This window comes from Macaca nemestrina, chromosome 3 (genome assembly GCF_043159975.1).
Source record: "Macaca nemestrina isolate mMacNem1 chromosome 3, mMacNem.hap1, whole genome shotgun sequence".
In the NCBI taxonomy this organism is placed as follows: domain Eukaryota; kingdom Metazoa; phylum Chordata; class Mammalia; order Primates; family Cercopithecidae; genus Macaca; species Macaca nemestrina.
The window spans coordinates 62,726,914-62,749,682 of record NC_092127.1 but is presented as its reverse complement, the minus strand read 5'-3'; positions in this window follow the sequence as shown (position 1 = coordinate 62,749,682).

Sequence of the window (22,769 nt, the reverse complement as noted above, 5' to 3'; positions counted from 1 at the left end):
TGTCCTTTGGATAGATGATACATGTGACCACTTCGATACCATTGTCTTCCTCACTCCTACCACATTTGTGGTATCTTCTGAGGCTGTAATGATGACCAGTCATCCCAGACATTCAAGGATGTCCTTACTGCACATATAGCAACTGCACTATGCTTTCTTCTCTTAAGAGAAAATTGATGGAGTCTATTGTACAACATAAACTAAATAACAGATAAGTAGCTGTGCTTTATTTTGAGTGGCAGCCAACAATTCTTATGGGGAAGAAACATAAAACAGAACTACATTAAGAAACTAAAATCACAAACTTAATCTATTTACTAACTCACATGTGGAATAAACTCCCTTTTCTTGGCTATATTCTGGTGACTGATGCTTGACTTAGCATCAAATAGCAACAGTATGGACCTTTCCTAAATTAGACACTAAATATGCCTGGTGTACAAGCTTTCTTTTTTAAGTAATAATTCTACTCTTACTTAAGAATATCAGGTGGTTACTTTTGCCTTTATCAAACTTAAATAGGAAAAGTTAATCAGTACTATACAGAGAGGAAGGAAGAAATAAACCAACAAGGATAAGAACTTAAGCTATTATCTGCATAGTAAGTAACACTCAGGAGAAAAGTGGTGTAAATTTGGATAGTGACAACTTTGGACCCCCAAATGAATACAATATTAAGGAAATAATAGGCATTCACCAAAAAGTAGATAAAATTTCATTCATGCATAGAAAATATTATATAATGGTACTAAGGTAAGAAAAAGAATGGCTTAATCAGGAAAGTTTTATATTTTGTTGTGACTAAAGACAGATTGTGTGGTAGAAATGTAAAAAGTGACATTAAAACAAAAGTAAGGAGAATATGTTTTAAAGTATCTCCTTCAAAAAGTCAGTGTCTAGTTTTCTAGCTTTGCAATTTGCAAACACTGTTCCGTAGATAGAACTTTTAATCTACATGTGCCCATTGTGAATTTCCAAGAGACAATTATACAGTTGCCTAATTTACTGTTTAACCCATCCTAAACTAGGTAATATCTTAAAACTGATAGGTATAAGGTAAGAAATAGATGCAGTTGTGTTTCTTTTAAATCCTTCCCTCCCCCCACCCCAACAAACAAGTTGTGCTTTTTTGTAAATAGGCTATATGTCATAAGATCTATGGATTTGTATAAAATAGAAAGAATACAATATTTGGCTATGCAACATTTCCCATTTAACACTATTAAAAACTTACTGAACAAGTGGTCCTTGGTACATTTTGGAACACAGTAATGCAAATATTAGTTCAAAGTTTTGTTTAGGGATTTTCCAACTTTTACCTCCTAAAGCTAAATTTGACATTGATATCTAGAAGAATAAAATGATGAAGATGGGCAGCAGAACCCTTAATAATTTTCCCAAATTCCAACACCCTCCTTAGAAAGACTAATTTAACAGCTGATGAATTTTTATTTCACAAGTGCTACCATATTATGGAAACAGTACAATCAGAAAACCAAATTTCAGGCTCTTATGTTCTACACCTTACTGGAAGGAAATAATTTCTTTCAGGCCCAACTTTTCCACCCTATAGGGATTTAGAAAGTAATGTATGTGTGCATATTGGGATTAGGGTGAGGAGAGGAGAAGATTAAGGAAGGAAATCAGAATTGTTGAAGTTGTTTAGATTGTATTACTTTTAAGCTGAAATTAATGATCACAATACAAATTTATTATACACATTTTACACATCAATTACATATATTATGTCCCAGGGTATGCAGGAGAAGAATAATCCTAATGCTAGGAAGACCCTGACAAATTTCACCTCACCACCTCTAAATGAATCTATAACCATTCCCACACTGACATTAATAACATGAAACCCAGGCAATGCAAAGAGGATAGCATTGTGATAAAATGGTATCCTTGGAAAATTTATTCTTTTATGGAAACAATCATTCTGGGATTGGTTTAGTATGGTACAACCAGTGTTTCTCATGGGAAATAAGAGTTAAGAATATAAAAACAAGATTGTAAACCCAAGGAAGTAATTTTGATGATCATAGTGCTTGTCATTAAGACAAAAAAGTGTGTGTGTTCTTTTACTTATAAAGATCCTTTCAGCATGAAACTAATCTAACTTTCTTTTTCTGTGTTGATCCGTATTTTACTGCATCAGAAAATCATACTGTCTTTCACAATTTGAACATTTTAATTGAGTACTCTGAGGAACCATAAGCATGGAGAACCACAAAAGCAGTGGAATGACACACCTGGCTACCAATCATTTTAAAGTGACATAAAGTAGCATAGGAATTTATGAAAATTAGAAGAGTAGATATAAAGCAATGGTTAACATAGCATTATGGAATAGTCATGTAGGTTTACTGAACATGAGGCAGATAAAATCTGATAATATGATGAGCAAAGGGAAAACATGAAGATTACAACTTGCAATTACAAAGGAGAAAAATGCAAGATGGAAAAATGGAAAATTATTATATTATTGATAATAAAGGGACTTAGAACAATAGGGTAGTTTGAAATTTTCAATCAATGGAAGTAAAGATAATTCCCTTTTGAATATGGCATATTTAAGGCAAAGCTAGTTCTACTCTGAAACAAGTACTATTCTCATCCACATAGAGGCATTGCATGAGAAGAAAAGCTGGAAACTTTCTTCACATTCAGGTGCTACAAACTCTCTAAAAGCATACATAGGTATAATGAGAGAAGAGAGGAGGGGCAATGAGATGGTTAGTGGATTATCTTTCAATAGATTTGAAATATATGGCAAATGTCTTTAAATTCATATTTGAAAGTAAAATATAATATACAAGAATGTATATATTCAAATTAATTATTGCAATTCTCTTTTTTCTGTCATTATCTTAGAACCAATTTTTACCAGCAACATACACACAAATGGCCTTATTTCTGTGTAACATTTTAAAATAAAAATATATTTTATCCACCTTATAAATGCGCTACTCTGATAAAACATGTATTCCAAGGACTTTAAACATATAAAAATATAAACAATCCACAAAAGACTAATAATTGCCATCATTGGACTTATCCTAAACGATATGCAGTAAAATCAGGAAAAAAATTAAAGAAGCACAACCTTTAATTAATCATGTAACACCAACAAGCACCTATTTTGAAGGTGAAAATATATTTGGATAAGTAAGTTCCAAAAGAATAGTTAAAAAATTACTTACTTCACTCTGTATTTCCACCTTGAATTTTTAAAGCAGAAAAAGAGATAATTTTTGCTCTCCAACACAAATCCTTTTTGGAAGAAGGTAAGAAACAATGAAGTTTAACTTTTAGATGATATACATTTTTGGTAATTCCATGAATTAATTTTTGGGGTTAAGAGTCTGCCTACAACTCGTTTACTTTGTATTTGTTTTTCTTCTTACTTTCCTTAGCTTTATGTGGTCAAGATCAGGCTTTTCTTGCAAGTAGCCTGAGAGAAGTAAGTTTTGTCATGGTTCATGAAACAAAAGCTAACATAAAAGCCTCCTTACCCTAAACAGATTACATACAGGTTAGATACTTTAAACATAATAATCAGCAATATGCTTTCAATTCTGGGAGGGTTGCAATGAAGTCTGCAGTCAATGACACAGTCTTGTCTAGTCTGTTGCTGTGGGTAATGGTGCAGAAAAAAACAATATACAATGCATGACAGATGAAGAGTGAGGACTAAGAATCAAAACAGACAGAGCACTGTGTTCACAGAGCTGCTGAGCTACGGTAATCAATTTACCTATGACCAACTAAGTGTTAGGATGGTAAAAATTTCGGGGGCTGATAGAATTCCCATCTTGGGAATCCTAGGATCTTGCTAACAAATATAAGAAAACAGGAGAATGTATATCACTCTCAGCCAGGAGAATCTAGATTTCATCAACAGGCAGCTGGAACCCCTAAATATGAAAGGTTTTCTTTGGACATTGGAGAAAACATTTAAACATTTTCTTTATCCAGTGTCAGATTGCAATAAGGCTCAACATTTCCAGACATTATGGAGATTGAGTCCACATACACCCTCTCTATAGGTGAAACCTTAGCTAAAACAAAAATACACTTCTCCCTGCTAAAACCCAAGATGCTATCACCCACCCTCACACTCCCATGCTGAGAGAGGGGTGGAAAAAAGACTGTAAATTTTCTCATTCTCATCAACTTCCCAAACCATTATTAGAAGCTTCCTAGCCTACAGGGTGTAAAAAAGGTATGCAAATATTGTTCCAGTTTAAGAATTTAAACTTTGAAAGTGTGACAAAGTCATTAGCAATCTTAGAGTAAAAGAACAGTATGTGAAGGGCTGTCTTCCACGTTTTCAGACTGATTATTTTTTTCAGTTGGGGGAGGTAAGGGGAATAATTATGAGATTATGGAAAATTCTATACTCTTTTAGCAAATCTCCTTAATCATTGTGATGGCTAATTTTATGTGTAATTTCACTAGGCTACAGGATGCCCAGATAGTTGATAAAATATTATTTCTGGGTATATCTGTGAAGGTGTTTCTGGAAGAGATTAGCATTTGAAGAAGTGGACTGCCTAACGAAGACCTGCCTTCTCCAATATGGGTTGGCATCATGGAATCACCTGAGGGTCCAAATAGAACAAAAAGGTAGGGGAGGGATAAATTATCTCTTTCTCCCCCTTTTCTTAATCGGGAACATTCATATTCTTTTGCCTTGGAATTCTAGGACTCAGTATGCCAGCATCCAGACCCCCACTCCCACCCAGTTCTCAGACCTTCAGAGACTTAGACTAGGAATTATGACATTACGTCCCCTGGTTCTCATGACTTTGGATTGAACTGAATCATGACACTGGCTTTTCTGGTTCTCCAGTTTGCAGATGGCCGATAATGGGACTTCTTGGCTCCCAAAATCATGTGATCCACTTCCCATAATTTTATATATATTACACATATCAAATATATAGCATATATAATTACATATTATATATCATATATTATATGCAAAATATATATTATATATGTCTTTATATATGTATTTATACATAAGATATGCATTATATGTATATATTTCTTATGGGTTTATTTCTCTAGAAAAACTCTAATACAAATCAAGGTCTCTAACTTGTTAAATAAGTTGCCAACATTAGAAAAGAGCTCTTAGCTGGGTGCGGTGGCTCACACCTGTACCGTCAGTACTTCAGGAGGCCAGGACAGGCAGATCACGTGAGGTTCAGGAGTTCAAGACCAGCCTGGCTGACATGGTAAAACTCTGTCTCTACTATAAATAAAAAAATTAGCTGGGAATGGTGGCAAGCACCTGTAATCCCAGCTACTCAGGAGGCTAAGGCAGGAGAATAGCTTGAACCCAAGAGGCAGAGGTTGCAGTGAACCGAGATCATGCCACTACATTCCAGCCTGGGTGACAGAGCAAGAAAATGTCTCAAAAAAAATAATAAAAAGAAAAGTTTTTTACTTGGGTGATTTTTATGTTCATTGGTCTTCACAGTGGTCTCTAAATGAACATGTTGAGATTGATATCATAATCTCTACAACAAAAATAAATTCAACAGACAAAAGATGAAAGTCAAAATATTTCTGCTTTAGATAAAATACTAGTTATCACAAATTGACTGTTAAAATACCTGGCTTATAATGGAGTAAGACAAATTGCTGATCATGAAACATCTCCATCTTCGCTTTTTAAAATCCTCTTCATTATATCAAACATATATAGAAAGCGCCTACTCTGCCTTAGTACCTGAAAAAAAAAGATAGGTAAGATATGAATTAATTACATGATCTCTGCCTTCTCCTTCTCTCGCTTACCCCACAACCACTTCAAGAATTCATCATCTAATATGAGAGAGACAGATTCATAAGCAGATATTTTCAATGAAACAAAGATATGCATAAGGTTTGATAACTTAGAAACTAAAAACGTCTTCCTGGAAGAGATGCCATTTGACATAAATCATGAGGCTAGAAGAGAACCAACGAATAGGCTGTTGGATTAGGGAGAATGTAACTCACAAAATAAATGTTTCATTGTCAATGATGAGTTTGACTGCATGGCATGTAATAATTTAAAATTTTAATATAATATTAAGCCATATCCTGAACATTCATAATACAAGAGACTTAAAAGCAATATTCAATATTCTGTGGCTAGCAGTGAGTGCTCTGGCGAGGGAAGGAGGTGCATAATTTCACTATCTTCTACCTTAAATCATCATTTCATTAAAAACACACTTCATAAACAAAGTAAAAACCAAATAATTAAAATACTACACATCTCAAGTCAGTAAGCTCTGACTTTTATGTACTCTATTATGATCCCTTTCATCTCAAATCTCAGAAAATTCAACTTTCATCCTCTCATAGCTCGTAAACTCTTCGATCACTTTAATTTGGTTGGTTAACAATTAATACTAGATACATGGAACGAAGCTGTTGTTTTGTTGATATATTATTTATTATATTATTTATTTATTTAGAGACAGGGTCTTTTTCTGTTGTCCAAACTGGAGAGCAGTTAAGCAATCATAGTTCACTGCAACTTCAAACTCCTAGGCTCAAGTAATCTTCCCACCTCAGCCTTCCAAGTAGCTAAGACTGGAAGTGCAAGCCACCACACCTGGCTAATTTTGGTATTCTTTGTAAAGACAGCATTGTTGTCCAGTCTTGTCTCAGACTCCTGGCCTCAAGCAGTCCTTGTACTTTGGCCTTCCAAAGTGCTGGGTCTACAAGGCTTGAGCCACCATGCCCAGTTATTTTTTAATACAGGATGAGATGTTACAGATTGCAAGCAAAACCGATAACTTAGTCTTTTATTGGCTTCAAAGGGACAAAAATCAACAGATATTATATTGTAAAACCTTTTCCAGACTTTATGTATTGCAGTTTCCCCACTCAAACTGCAATTAAAATTTAAAACCCATAAACGTAATTAAAAATGAAGGACAAACTGTTGTATTTTATGGAAAATATTTTTTGATAGAGCTGATAGAAACATATAGCAACAAATTTGTTGGTATGATTAAAGTAATACTATCTTTGAAGTTGAAGAAAAATGGTGTAAAGAAAATTATTTCTCTTGATTCTGAAAAATGCACATGCAAGATAGTGTAATTATCCACTGAATATTTCTTTTTATGTATAATCATATTCCTTTTTAGCTATTCCCTTTTATTATTAGTTTCTGCTCATATCATAGCAATTCATCATTCATGTGTATCTATTTATTCTAATGGCTATTAAATTAAATAATACATTTCTGAATGATCTTTTGTATACTATGATAAGATGAATTCTAGGGTAAATACAGCTTCACACTAGAAGGCGTGAAGCTTTGTAGAAACTTTAGATAAAATTTTTTCACACTATAAGATTATAAAGAATCTCTCACATGCAAATAGACTAGGCAAAAAAACACATGAGCATTCATACTTGAAGAAAAACTGTATTAGACTGGAGGACCTTAATCATCAGAGAGTTATACTTTGGGTTTAAAAAAATGACATATTTTGTAGTCTAAAGGAGTAAATTTTATATTAATTCATTAAAAATGACATAGGACTTACTCATTCCAGTGAAGTCATTCTTTGAAGATTTGTTAATCTTTCCAGTCACATGGGTCTATTTTATAAGACTTTTCTAAATTCCAATACCATTTCTCAGTTACTAAATAGAACTTTATTGAAAAAGTCAAGCCCTTCTAAAAGGTGAGAAATGAGTCCCTTATGAACTAAGCAGAACATTCACAAATATTATATAACATATTTGAGCCATAAATATGTCACAACATAAATGTATTAATATTAAAAATCTTAAAAATAAAATGTGTCACTTGAAGAACATTTTAAGATATTATGAGAAGCTTAATTAAAATACTAACATTTTATGTTTATAAATCCCTTCTATATTATTTTCATCTTATTTCTCAAACCAGGCTTTAAATCCCTCACAAATTTAAACCATTGTCCTCAAAGACATGTGTCTATATGTAAGGTGTCCTCCACCTGATTCTCCATTGTACACAGCCCTGGGATAGCATCAGAAACTTACAAGGCTCTCAATTAAGTACTGTTAATTTGGAGTGTAGCATGTATATCATTGTTAGTTGCTTTACATATGATACTTATAAAACATTTAAAATAAATATTTCTTTTTGTTTTTTTTCTTTTTTTTTTTTTTTTTTTTTTTTTTTTGGTTTGAGACAGAGTGTCACTCTGTCCACCAGGCTGGAGTGCAGTGGCATGATCTTGGCTCACTGCAACCTCCGCCTCCTGGGTTCAAGTGATTCTCCCGCCTCAGCATCCAAAGTAGCTGGAATTACAGGCGCCTGCCACCACACCCAGTTAATTTTTGTATTTTTAGTAAAGATGGGATTTTACCATGCTGGCCAGCCTGGTCTTGAACTCTTGACCTCAGGTGATCCACTTTCCTTGACCTCCCATAGTGCTGGGATTATAGGCATAAGCCACTGTGCTTGGCCTTAAAATAAATATTTCTTCGTGTAAAACTTACTTTGCATGTATTTTGACATATTATTAATTACAACATTCAGAAATAGCTGAAGTAAACATTGAATTTAGGCCATTTGGTTGTTTTGGGGACCATAACATTTACTTTTAGTTTGAGTCTACCTTAGGTATTCAGACTGCTGTTGTGGCTTTGAGTAAATACAGCCCCCAAAAAATCCATTTTGAGAACATTTCTGGAATTTAAGATCTCCACACCTAAACCCACAGGCATATTTTCTGAAGCCTTATATTTTAAAAGAGTTGTGTGGCTATATTTTAATTACAACTGAAAACCAGGCTCAAAGAGAATTGTAAAAGATGCTTTAAGATTTGATTATAAATAGTTATTTTACAATACTAATTAATTTCTAATGTCTGAAATGATATTTGCAGCTGATTGTAGAGCTTCACTTTTCTTAGGTGGAAAAAAAAAAAAAAAAAGAGGAAAGAGACTTTCCCTGTTTAAGCAACATACCCTTACAAGGATTATAAAACTAAACTTCAAGTTCCCACAAAAATCAAAATCCAAGCAGGAGAATGTATACAAATTCCAAGACTTTAACATTTTGAACTTTTGCATCTGCTACTCAAACCAAACTGAAAATCTTTTCATTTAAAATTGCAGTGACCTTCCTGAAGATGATTTTAAGCCCGACTTTGTAATAGTAGATTGGCATGTTGACAAATTAGTCTTTTTGGCTGAGAATAAAATAGAACATATGGATAAAAGCAGAATTTTTCTAACATCCCAATTTGTTCCATATTGTTTTAGCCTAGACATCTAGAGACCTGGCTATAAGTTCTACTTCTATCACTTTATTGCCTTGTGACTTTTTCAGAGCCTTTTAATTTACCTATACCCCAATTTCAACATCTTTGCAAACAAAGCATTTTGAAGAATAATACCTGTGCATCAGAGGACTGCATCATCAAATGATTTTTAACCTGTGAATGCTGTGAGAGAGGCAGGATGGTTTTCACAACTAAGAAAGATGACCCTGAGGGGTTGCGCGGCCTGCTGCAATTACTCCTGCAGGCAACTCAGAGGCGGGGGAAGCAGAGCATGTGAGTGTGTCATGGGGGCACGAGGCACGCAGAACTTGTGAGACAGGCAGAGCAGTGAGAACATCTGGAGGAACAGGCCTGTGGGAGTCAGCAAAAACACAACCTGCACTGTGCTCTCCTTGTTTCTGCCAAGGATCTGGTGAGTTTCAGCTATCATCTGTAATCAGGACCATCGAGAAGAGGAACTACGGGATAAAGATAAAGAAGTGGTGCAGGAGGAATAAAAGAAGGGAGCAAAGAAAGGTGAAAAAGAGAAGAAATCATGACTTTTGGGCTATCCATTTAGTCGTCTGCAAGACTATGGGATGGAATAAAAGAGAGAAGAGTGAAAGTCAGAAAGTCTAAGGGATTTCTGGAAGGGAAAGAAGACCACGTAGAACAACTTCAGGAAGCTGTACCTCAAAGAGAATGAGAGCAGCTGCTTAGCCAGGGTGATGTGACAAAATTCATTAACATTATGTGAATTCAAAGATAAAACAAGATTAATAGCAGCCGATATAAACATAAGCTCTCAACATTTTGGCAAGTATTGATAATTTGTTATAATTCAAATATGAGAGAGATGTTAGATAAGAACTTCAAAGTGCAAAAAGAAGTTACCTTAATTATGAAATTGGGAGAAAACATCTAAGTCACATTATGAACATCATGATGAATATATTAATCATATCTCAGGAGTTTATTTTCTTTAGGAATATGACAGTAAAGATAGAGAAATTGCAACTTTATTACAGAGACTGTACTATGAAAACTATCTGAATGAAAACTCAGGCAGATTGAGATTTTTATTGAAAACCAAGGAAGACAAACCATAGCAAGAGGCTGATGGATTACTCACTGCTAAATATTGTCTAGCATAGTGGTGGCTCACGCCTGTAATCCCAGAACCGAGATCGCGCCACTGCACTCCAGCCTGGGAGACAGAGCGAGACTCCCTCTCAAAAAAAAAAAAAAAGAAAGAAACATAAATGTTTGTTGCCTCACCCTGTCAATATATGAAATGTAATATTTTATCGCACACAATTTGAGATAACTCCCATTCCGTCTCATTCTACAGACACAAGCGGATATGGTCTGATTTTTTTTCAGCTTTTATTTTAGATACCAGTGGTTACATGTGCAGGTTTTTTACATGGATATATTGTACACAGGTAGTGAGCATAATATCCAAGACGTAGTCTTTTAACTCATGTCCCCATCCTTACTTCCACCCTCAAATAGTCCACAGTGTCTATTGTACTTACGTTGATGTCCATAGTTGCTCAATATTTAGGTCCCACTTATAAGTGAGAACATGCAGTACTTAATTTTATGTTCCTGTGTTAATTTGCTTAGGATTATGGCCTCCAGATTCATCCATGTTGCTGCAAATTACATGATTTCATTCTTTTTTTATGGCTGCATAGTATTGAATGGTGTATATGTACCATATTTTCTTTATTCAATCCACCATTGTTGGGCCCCTCGGTCAATTCCATGCCTTTGCTATTGTGAATAATATGGTGATGCACATATGAGGGTATGTGTTTTTTTGGTGTAATGATCTATTTTCCTTCGGGTATTCAGTAATGGGATTGCCATGTTGAATGGCAGTTCTCTTTTCAGTTCTCTGAAAAATCTCCAAACTGCTTTCCACAGTGGCTGAACTAGTTTACACTCCCACTAACAGTGTATAACTGTTCACTTTTCTCTGCAGCCTTGCCAGCATCTGTTGTTTTTTGACTTTTGAATAATAACCATTCTGACTAGTGTGAGATGGTGTATCACTGTGGTTTTGATTTGCATTTCTCTGATGATTAGTGATGATGAGCATTTTTTCATATGTTTGTTGGTTTCATTGTATGCCTTCTTTTGAGAACCATCTGTTCATGTTCTTTGCCCTTTTATAAATGGGGCTATCTATTTTTTGCTTGTAGATTTGTTAAAGTTCCTTAACAGATTCTACATATTAGACCTTTGTTGGATGCATAGTTTGTGAATATTTTCTCCCATTTATAGGTTTTCTGTTTATTTATAGTATCTTTTGCTGTGCAGAAGAGTTTTAGTTTAATTAGGTTCCAGTTGTCAATATTTGTTTTTGTTGCAATCTATTTCGGGGACTCAGCCAAAAATTCTTTGCCAAGGCTAATGTTGAGATGTGTATTTCCTTTGTTTTCCTCTGGGTTTTTTTTATTGTTTGAGATCTTATATTTAAATCTTAATCCATATCAAGTTAAATTTTTTATATGATGAAAGGTAAGGGTCTAGTTTCATTGTTCTGCATATAGCTAGCCAGTTATCCTAGAACCATTTATTGAACAGGAAGACCCTTCCCTGTTGCTTATCTGTCGTCCTTGCCAAACATCAAGTGGTTGTAATTGTGTGACTTCAATTCTGATTTTTCTATTCTGTTCCATTGGTCTATGCATCTGTTCATTTAACCAGTATCATGCTGTTTTGATTACTGTAGTGTTATACTATAGTTTGAAGTTAGATAGTATTATGTCTCTGATGTTTTTCTTTTTGTTAAGATCAATTTAGCTATTGGGGCTCTTTTTTAGTTTCATATGAATTTTAGAGTTTTTGTTCTAATTATGTGGAAAATGACATTGGTAGTTTGAAAGGAATAGCATTGAATCTGTAAATAGCTTTGGATAGTATGGCAATTTTAATGATATTGATTCTTCTAATCCATGAGCAAGGAATGTTTTTCTATTCATTTGTGTTGTCTCTGATTTCTTTTAGCAATATTTTGTAATTCTCCGTGCACAGATCTTTCACTTTCTTGGTTAGGTGTATTCCTAGGTTGTGTGGATGTGTGTGTGTGTGTGTCTATTTTAAATGGGATTGTGGTCTTGATTTGGCTCTCAGCCTGAACATTATTGCTGTATGCAAATGCTACTGATTTTTGCACATTGATTTTGTAATCTGAAATCTTTCCAAGATTGTTTATCAGTTGTAGCCTCCTTTTAGCAGAGTCTTTAGGGTTTTTTAGATATATAATCATATCATCAGTGAAGAGAGAGAGTTTGACTTCTTTTCCTATTCGGATGCCTTTTATTTCTTTCTCTTGCTAGAACTTCCTGGTCCAGTTTTCTACTGCAAGCCAAAGGTCTAAAATACATGTTCACTAGCTGTGTGCAGGCACTAGAAGGAAGAAATTAAGTGACACATACTGAAAAGTGGAAACAAAAGAGTATTCAAATGGCAGTTGGCATCTAGAGGCAAGAACAAAGGAATGCTCTGGATATAAAAATATGGGGACAAGTATCTGGATAGTCTACCAAAAAGTAATAGGTCCACAGGCTCTGCGGTCAAGATTAAGAAAACATCATGATAGAAGTTAGGTTAGGCCCCAATCCCTAAATGCATGCATCTAGACAAAGATGTACATACAAGAGATTGTTTGCTTAAACAGGACAAGACAGAGTTGCAATAATGAGAACTGTGCAAGTGTCAGAGGTGGATAAGCAGCAGAGTTTTATGCTCAGTCTAACAGACTCAAGATAAAACTATTTTAAATCCTTCTTTTAAAGCCAGAATTGCCTCTTGTGACAAAAGTGGGACTGAGCTTGCAAGTTGCAATCTACTGGTACCAGCTGTGAAATACCTAGGTTCTAGGAACTAGACCTAACAAACCATATATTAATGCCTTGATGAGAACTTTTATAAATGATTCCTTGGAAATATAGAGAAATGTAGCTCATTTCTGACAATGGATAAATAAGGTTATTACCAATCCAAAGTATCTTATGGTGCAAATTTAGTTGGTCTTTGAGGTAAGAGAGCAGTCAAAGATGGCCAGTGAGAGTCAGGCCTAAAATGGACTTGCTAACACAGTAAGACTAGTGGAAGAAGTGTGCTATTGGAATCTGATTATGTTTTGTTGATCAAAAGAAGAAACTTATGAAAATGACTTGATGAAATAGTTGAATGAATGTTGAATAACAAAGTCTCACTTCCACCTTTCAATTCTCAATCCCAGAAACCCATAGAAAATAGAAAAATTAACATTTCTGTTTCCAATTAGAGCTAGTAACTAACATTTCTCAAACACTGACTAGTAGGAGGAATAGAACTGAGGATGTATACTTATTTTTTATTAAATTTTCTCAGCAAAACTTTGGGACAAATACTCTTATTAACACTATTGAATACATAAAATTTTTTGGTAGAGAAATTAAACAATTCACCTAGAGTTACAAAATTTGTACCATTTCAGATTCAGAATGCAAATCAGATTTTGTTTTCCACCAGAGTTAATGCTCTTAGGCAATATATAATGTAGTAAAGTCTCAAAAATATTTTTAATTTATCCACCTAAAGATAAGACCATTATAGAGCCCTTCAAGAAATGAAACAAGACAAAACAGAGATGCCACAAAGACAGGTTTGCTTGTTTGTTTGTTGTTTGTTGATAGGTTATCAAAATGAAAAAAAAAAAATGATCAGCAAAAAAAGGCATCCCTTACTCTCCACATCACAACAAAACATTTCAGGGGCTATTTACTCAAGTTTGTAGGAAGAGAGGAAGGGAGGTTAGTTGGCATGTTTTAGCACAATGAATTTACCAAGTCTTATTGGAAGAAGTAATTAATGAACACTTATCATCTGAAAAATTTGGGCTAACATTTTGAAGACTCAAATCTCAGAAAAAAAAAAAAAGATGGCCACCAACTGTGGCTAATACATTTGTGGAAACACCTTTTGAACATATTTTGTATGTTACCTGGTTGCCACAGGCTTGGGGTACCAGTTAGGATTAGACCTGGGAGAAGAACAGTAATGAGTGAAATGGAAAAGGAGATTTACCTTACAGGAGCTATAAGCAAGCACAGAAGACTAGGAAATGCTGCTGTTCTGCTTCTATAGTAAGAATCTGAAGGTCTCTGTGGGCCAACAGCACTAGTAATCATGATCAAACCCTAGGTATGATCCAGTGAAAGGCAAAACCAAACTGTATTAGTCCATTTTCATGCTGCTATAAAGATACTACATGAGACTGGGCAATTTATAAACAAAGTGGTTTAATTGACTCACAGTTCTGTATGGCTGGAGAGGCCTCAGGAAATGTATACAATTACAGCAGAAGACTAAGAAGAAGCAAGCATATTCTTCACAAGCCAGGAAAGGCAGAACAAGTAGGGGCAATGTCAAACACTTATGAAACAACCAGATCTCAAGAGAACTCCTTCACTATCATAAGAACAGCATAAGGGAAACCACCCCTGAGATCCAATCACCTCCCACCAGGTCCCTGCCTCAACATGTAAGGATTACAATTTGATATGAGATTTGGGTAGAGACAGAGTCAAACCATATAATTCCACCCTGATCTCTCCCAAATTTCATGTCCTTTTCACATTTCAAAGTCAATAATGCCTTCCCAACAGTCCCCTAAAGTATTAACTTGGTCCAACGTTAACTCAAAAGTCTAACTCCAAAGTCTCATGTGAGACATGGGAAGTCCCCTTTGCCTATGAGCCTGTAAAATAAAAATCAAGTTAGTTACTTCCAAGATTCAATGGGGGTATAGGCATTGGGTAAATATTCCCATTCCAAATAGGAGAAATTGGCCAAAACAAAGGGGCTATAGGCTCCATGCAAGACCAAACCCCAGAAAGGCAATCAAAAAGCCTCAAAATCTTTGAGTCCATGTCTCACATCCAGAGCACACTGACGCAAGGGTTGGCTTCCCATGGTCTTGGGCAGCTTTATCCCTGTGGCTCACCAGGGTCAGACCCTGTAAGGGTTTCACAGGCTGGCATTGAGTGCCTATGGCTTTTCCAGGTGCACGGTGCAAGCTGTCAGTGGATCTCCTTTCTGGGGTCTGAAGGATGGTGGCCTTCTTCTCACAGGTCCACTTGGCAGTGTCCCAGTGGGGACTCTGTGTGGGGGCTCCAACCCCACATTTCCCCTTTGCATTACCCTAGTGGAAGTTGTCCATGGGGGCTCCACCTCTTGCAGCAGACTTCTGCCTGAACATCCAGGTGTTTCCATACATCCTCTGAAACCCAGGAAGAGGCTCCCAAGGCTGAACTCTTGTCTTCTGTGCACCCACAGGTCCAATGCCACATGGAAGCTGCCAAGGCTTGAGGCTTGGCACCCTCTGAAGCATCAGTCTGAGCTGTACCTTGGTTCATTTAGACATGGCTGAAGCGGCTGGGACACAGGGCACCAAGTACTGAAGCTGCACAGAGCTGTGGGACCCTGAAGCCATGTTTCACTTCTAGGCCTCTGAGCCTGTGATGGGAGTGGCTGTTGTGAAGGTCTCTGACATTCCCTGGAGATATTTTCTCCCTTGTTTTTGCTATTAACATTCAACTCCTCATTACTTATGCAAATTTCTGTAGCTGGCTTGAATTCCTCCCCAGAAAATGGATACTTTCTTTTTTACCATATGGTTAGGCTACAAATTTTCCAAACTTTTGTGCTCTGCTGTCCTTTTAAACATAAGTTCCAATTTCAAACCATCTCTCTTTGAGCACGTGTACCTACAGGCTTTCAGAATAAGACAGGTCACATTTTGAATGCTTTGCTGTTTAGAAATTTCTTCTGTCAGATACACTAAATTATCTCTCTCAAGTTTGAAGTTCCACAGAGCTGTAAGGCAGGGGTAAAAGGCTACTAGTCTTATTGCTAAAGCATAGAATGAACGACCTTTACTCCAGTTCCCAGGAAGTTCCTCATCTCCATCTGGGACCATCTCAGCCTGGACTTCATTGTCCATATCACTGTCAGCATTTTGGTCAAAACAATTCAACAATTCCCTAGGAAATTCCAAACATTCTCACACCTGCCTGTCTTCTTCTGAGCCCTCCAAACTGTTCCAACCTCTGCCTATTACCCAGTTCCAAAGTTGCTTCCACATTCTCAGGTCTCTTATAGCAATGTCCCACTACCTCAGTGTTATTTCTCTGTATTAGTTTGTTTTCACACTGGTATAATGATTCTACCTGAGACTGAGTAATATATAAACAAAAGATGTTTAATTGACTCACAGTTCTGTATGACTGGGGAGACCACAGGAAACTTATAACCATGGCAAAAGGCAAAAGAGAAGCGAGTACCTTCTTCACAAGGTGGAAGGAGAGAGAGAGAGTGAGCAGGGGAAATGTCAAACAATGAGATCTCGTGAGAACTCCCTCCCTATCACAAGAACAGTATGGAAAAAATCTCCCCTATGATACAATCACCTCCTACCAGGTCCCTCCCTCGATCTGTGGGGATTACAAGTCGAGAAGAGATTTGGGTGAAGACACAGAGCCAAACCATATCACCTACAAAGGAACTGGCAGCCCACAATGACAAAATGACACCTATATCTGTCTCAGTACATTCAAACTCAACGATTCAAGAAGCTGATACCCTCCACTCTGGAATGAACAAATGATTGAACGATTGGCTCAGAACTTAGAGAATTTGTAAAGAGAAGTCCCATGGGGACTGAGTAGCTGCAGACCTGACTACTGCCCCACAACTAAAAGATAAACCAGTAAATCAGCAATAATGTCAACTGCAGCTATATCTGACACTTTACACCAACATTCCCAGCAAAATGGCTCTTCTGAATCTTACCCTAATTTTTTATGGTGAACTCTAACACAGAGACAGACAGGGATGGGAATTCTGGGAAGTATTCTTGCAGCTTAGCTAAGTTGACAGAGCATAAAACACCACACTGCATTGCCTCTTACCAGGACTATTGCAGCAGTCCCCTAGCTGATTTGCCTGCCACCATCTCCCTCCCTCCCTACACATTCTTCACACTGTCTTTAGTGTTATCTCCAAAAACTCCAAGCAATATTTCCATTTCAAGGTGAGTTAAACTTCTCTGCTTCCCATCTTCCAAAGCAAAGAAATATGAGAAGTTTTTAAAAGTACATTGCTGATGTCACTAGGTTGGACATCTATAGGATATCATACAAGACAGTGCAAATGAGTCTGTACTCTGGGAAGTATCCATGTGCTTATAACTCTAAACAATCAAAGGAAGAAATCTTCTAGGAACAGAATGGACACAATTTCACAGTTGCAGAAACTGAGAGAGATGGATTGACTATGGAAGCGTCAGAAGAGGCGGGGTCTGGAAAAGAAAATTGATCAGTGCCAGCAAGCCCTTGAGATGAAAGCAGCTGGTTAACTGGGCTCACCTCCAAGTCCGGGCAAATGGCTAAGAATAGTGCAGCAAGTGCTGTTAAGTTATAAAGGAGTACTGTTGTAGGTGACTCCAAATGATTAATTTTTCTCTCTGAATGAGTCAGTACCACCCTAAGTTACTACTACAAACATAAGGAAAAAAATTCTGTACTTTAGTGACTTTCTCATCTGTGGCTCCATGCATAATGGCCTCTTCTCTTAAACAACTAAAGTTCAAACCTTATATGGTAATCACTGAGCTCCAACAGAAGGAGATCATAATGGAACAGAGTGGAGGAGCGGGACAATGGCACAAGGAAGGAGTCCAAAAGCAAATGCAATAATACTGGTATGTTCAGAATCTTAAGTCGAGTGCTGGAAACACGTTTTAAAAGTTTTATGCTTCATAATTTTATAAATGTGTGGCATGCATTTCTTACATGATTCAAATGTTATATAAAAAAATTTGAAAATAAAAAAGAATAAAAAGGAGTTGGAAAGTAAACACGTGAACTTAGAGATAATGAAAGTCAAAATAAAGGAAAATAATCATGCAAACATGATCTTGTTTTTTTCCAAGACAGTTCCAGTTTTCACCTCTCAATGTAATTATTAATAGTATAATACTGCCCCTTTCACCTCAAAAGTGTTTCCTTTTGAACACTTTTGCCCCACAATATTTCTGCACCCTGAGAATTATAACCATGATGGATTTCCCTTTCATACTTGGGTAATGTTGTATGGAACAATTGGCTTTAAGAAAGACATCGGGCACTGTGACTCATGCCTGTAATCCCAGCACTTTGGGAGGCCAAGGTAGGTGGATTACCTGAGGTCAGGAGTTTGAGACCAGCCTGGCCAACATGGTGAAAACCCATCTCTACTAAAAGGACAAAAATTGGCCAGGTGAGGTGGCATGTGCCTGTAATCTCAGCTACTCTGGAGACTAAGGCAGGAGAACTGCTTGATCCCGGGAGATAGAGGTTGCAGTGAGCAGAGATCATGCCATTGCACTCCAGCTTGGGCTACAGAGTGAGATTTCATCTCAAAAATAAATAAACAAACAAACAAACAAATAAATAAATAAATACTATCCTTGGTGGACCTGACTTAATGAGGTAAGCCCTTAAAAAGGACATGGCTCGGCCAGGTGTGGTGGCTCACACCTGTAATCCCAGCACTTTGGGAGTCCAAGGTGGGAGGATCACTTAAGGTCAGGGGTTCAAGACCAGCCTGGCCAACACAGTGAAATCCCGCCTCTAGTAAAAATACAAAAATTACCTAGGCATAGTGGCACGCACCTGTAGTCCCAGTTACTGAGGAGGCTGAGGCAGGAGAATCGCTTGAACCTGGGAGGCGGAAGTTGCAGTGAGCTGAGATCTTGCCACTGCACTCTAGCCTAGGCAACAGAGAAGGACTCTGTTTCAAAAAAAAAAAAAAAAAAAAAAAAGGTCACAGCACTCTTCTTGGAGAAGATTTGAAATGTGGCAAGGATTTGATGCAAGAGAGATATCTCATTGCTTGTTTGAAGACAGAGGGAGCCATGTGGTAAGTAATACAAACTGATATCAGCCCCTGTCCGACAGCCAGTGAAAAACTGCAACTTTAGTCTTACAACTACAAAGAACGGTATTTTGTCACCATGTTACATGTTATCTTGGAAGAGAACCCTAAACTCCAGACGAGATTGCAGCACAAAACAACAACTTGATTTCAGCTTTGTAAGACCCAGAGCATGCTATGCTTCTGACCTACAAGAACTGTGAGCTAGCAAGTAAGTATCTACAGCAGCTATGTTTATGGTGATTAGTTACACAGCAATTGAAAATAAATGCATTTACTCTAGTAATAACTGAATATTCAAATGTTACTTTGAAGCACTATGGTATGAGGAAAAGTAGCAAGAAATAAAGGTAAATAGAAAAGAACCAATTTTTTTTTAAATTTAATTATTATTATTATACTTTAAGTTCTAGGGTACATGTGCATAACGTGCAGGTTTGTTACATATGTATACTTGTGCCATGTTGGTGTGCTGCACCAATCAACTCATCATTTACATCAGGTATAACTCCCAATGCAATCCCTCCCCCCTCCCCCTTCCCCATGATAGGCCCCGGTGTGTGATGTTCCCCTTCCTGAGTCCAAGTGATCTCATTGTTCAGTTCCCACCTATGAGTGAGAACATGCGGTGTTTGGTTTTCTGTTCTTGTGATAGTTTGCTAAGAATGATGGTTTCCAGCTGCATCTATGTCCCTACAAAGGACACAAACTCATCCTTTTTGATGGCTGCATAGTATTCCATGGTGTATATGTGCCACATTTTCTTAATCCAGTCTGTCACTGATGGACATTTGGGTTGATTCCAAGTCTTTGCTATTGTGAATAATGCCACAATAAACATACGTGTGCATGTGTCTTTATAGCAGCATAATTTATAATCCTTTGGGTATATACCCAGTAATGGCTGGGTCATATGGTACATCTAGTTCTAGATCCTTGAGGAATCGCCATACTGTTTTCCATAATGGTTGAACTAGTTGACAATCCCACCAACAGTGTAAAAGTGTTCCTATTTCTCCACATCCTCTCCAGCACCTGTTGTTTCCTGACTTTTTAATGATCGCCATTCTAACTGGTGTGAGATGGTATCTCATTGTGGTTTTGATTTGCATTTCTCTGATGGCCAGTGATGATGAGCATTTTTTCATGTGTCTGTTGGCTGTATGAATGTCTTCTTTTGAGAAATGTCGGTTCATATCCTTTGCCCACTTTTGGATGGGGTTGTTTGTTTTTTTCTTGTAAATTTGTTTGAGTTCTTTGTAGGTTCTGGATATTAGCCCTTTGTCAGATAAGTAGATTGCAAAAATTTTCTCCCATTCTGTAGGTTGCCTGTTCACTCTGATGGTAGTTTCTTTTGCTGTGCAGAAGCTCTTTAGTTTAATGAGATCCCATTTGTCAATTTTGGCTTTTGCTGCCGTTGCTTTTGGTGTTTTAGACATGAAGTCTTTGCCCATGCCTATGTCCTGAATGGTACTACCTAGGTTTTCCTCTAGGATTTTCATGGTATTAGGTCTAACATTTAAGTCTCTAATCCATCTTGAATTAATTTTCGTATAAGGAGTAAGGAAAGGATCCAGTTTCAGCTTTCTACTTATGGCTAGCCAATTTTCCCAGCACCATTTATTAAATAGGTAATCCTTTCCCCATTTCTTGTTTTTGTCAGGTTTGTCAAAGATCAGATGGCTGTAGATGTGTGGTATTATTTCTGAGGACTCTGTTCTGTTCCATTGGTCTATATCTCTGTTTTGGTACCAGTACCATGCTGTTTTGGGTACTGTAGCCTTGTAGTATAGTTTGAAGTCAGGTAGCGTGATGCCTCCAGCTTTGTTCTTTTGACTTAGGATTGTCTTGGAGATGTGGGCTCTTTTTTGGTTCCATATGAACTTTAAAGCAGTTTTTCCAATTCTGTGAAGAAACTCATTGGTAGTTTGATGGGGATGGCACTGAATCTATAAATTACCTTGGGCAGTCTGGCCATTTTCACGATATTGATTCTTCCTATCCATGAGCATGGTATGTTCTTCCATTTGTTTGTGTCCTCTTTGATTTCACTGAGCAATGGTTTGTACTTCTCCTTGAAGAGGTCCTTTACATCCCTTGTAAGTTGTATTCCTAGGTATTTTATTCTCTTTGAAGCAATTGTGAATGGAAGTTCATTCATGATTTGGCTCTCTGTTTGTCTGTTACTGGTGTATAAGAATGCTTGTGATTTTTGCACATTAATTTTGTATCCTGAGACTTTGCTGAAGTTGCTTATCAGCTTAAGGAGATTCTGGGCTGAGACAATGAGGTTTTCTAAATATACAACCATGTCATCTGCAAAGAGGGACAATTTGACTTCTTCTTTTCCTAACTGAATACCCTTGATTTCTTTCTCTTGCCTGATTGCCCTAGCCAGAACTTCCAACACTATGTTGAATAGGAGTGGTGAGAGAGGGCATCCCTGTCTTGTGCCAGTTTTCAAAGGGAATTTTCCAGTTTTTGCCCATTCAGTATGATATTGGCTGTGGGTTTGTAATAAATAGCTCTTATTATTTTGAGGTACGTTCCATCAATACCGAATTTATTGAGCATTTTTAGCATGAAGGGCTGTTGAATTTTGTCAAAAGCCTTTTCTGCATCTATTGAGATAATCATGTGGTTCTTGTCTTTGGTTCTGTTTATATGCTGGATTATGTTTATTGATTTGCGAATGTTGAACCAGCCTTGCATCCCAGGGATGAAGCCCACTTGATCATGGTAGATAAGCTTTTTGATGTGTTGCTGAATCCGGTTTGCCAGTATTTTCTTGAGGATTTTTGCATCGATGTTCATCAGGGATATTGGTCTAAAATTCTCTTTTTTTGTTGTGTCTCTGCCAGGCTTTGGTATCAGGATGATGTTGTCCTCATAAAATGAGTTAGGGAGGATTCCCTCTTTTTCTATTGATTGGAATAGTTTCAGAAGGAATGGTACCAACTCCTCCTTGTATCTCTGGTAGAATTCAGCTGTGAATCCATCTGGTCCTGGACTTTTTTTGGTTGGGAGGCTATTAATTATTGCCTCAATTTCAGAGCCTGCTATTGGTCTATTCAGGGATTCAACTTCTTCCTGGTTTAGTCTTGGAAGAGTGTAAGTGTCCAGGAAATTATCCATTTCTTCTAGATTTTCCAGTTTATTTGCGTAGAGGTGTTTATAGTATTTTCTGATGGTAGTTTGTATTTCTGTGGGGTCAGTGGTGATATCCCCTTTATCATTTTTAATTGCGTCGATTTGATTCTTCTCTCTTTTCTTCTTTATTAGTCTTGCTAGTGGTCTGTCAATTTTGTTGATCTTTTCAAAAAACCAACTCCTGGATTCATTGATTTTTTGGAGGGTTTTTTGTGTCTCTATCTCCTTCAGTTCTGCTCTGATCTTAGTTATTTCTTGCCTTCTGCTAGCTTTCAAATGTGTTTGCTCTTGCTTCTCTAGTTCTTTTAATTGCGATGTTAGAGTGTCAATTTTAGATCTTTCCTGCTTTCTCTTGTGGGCATT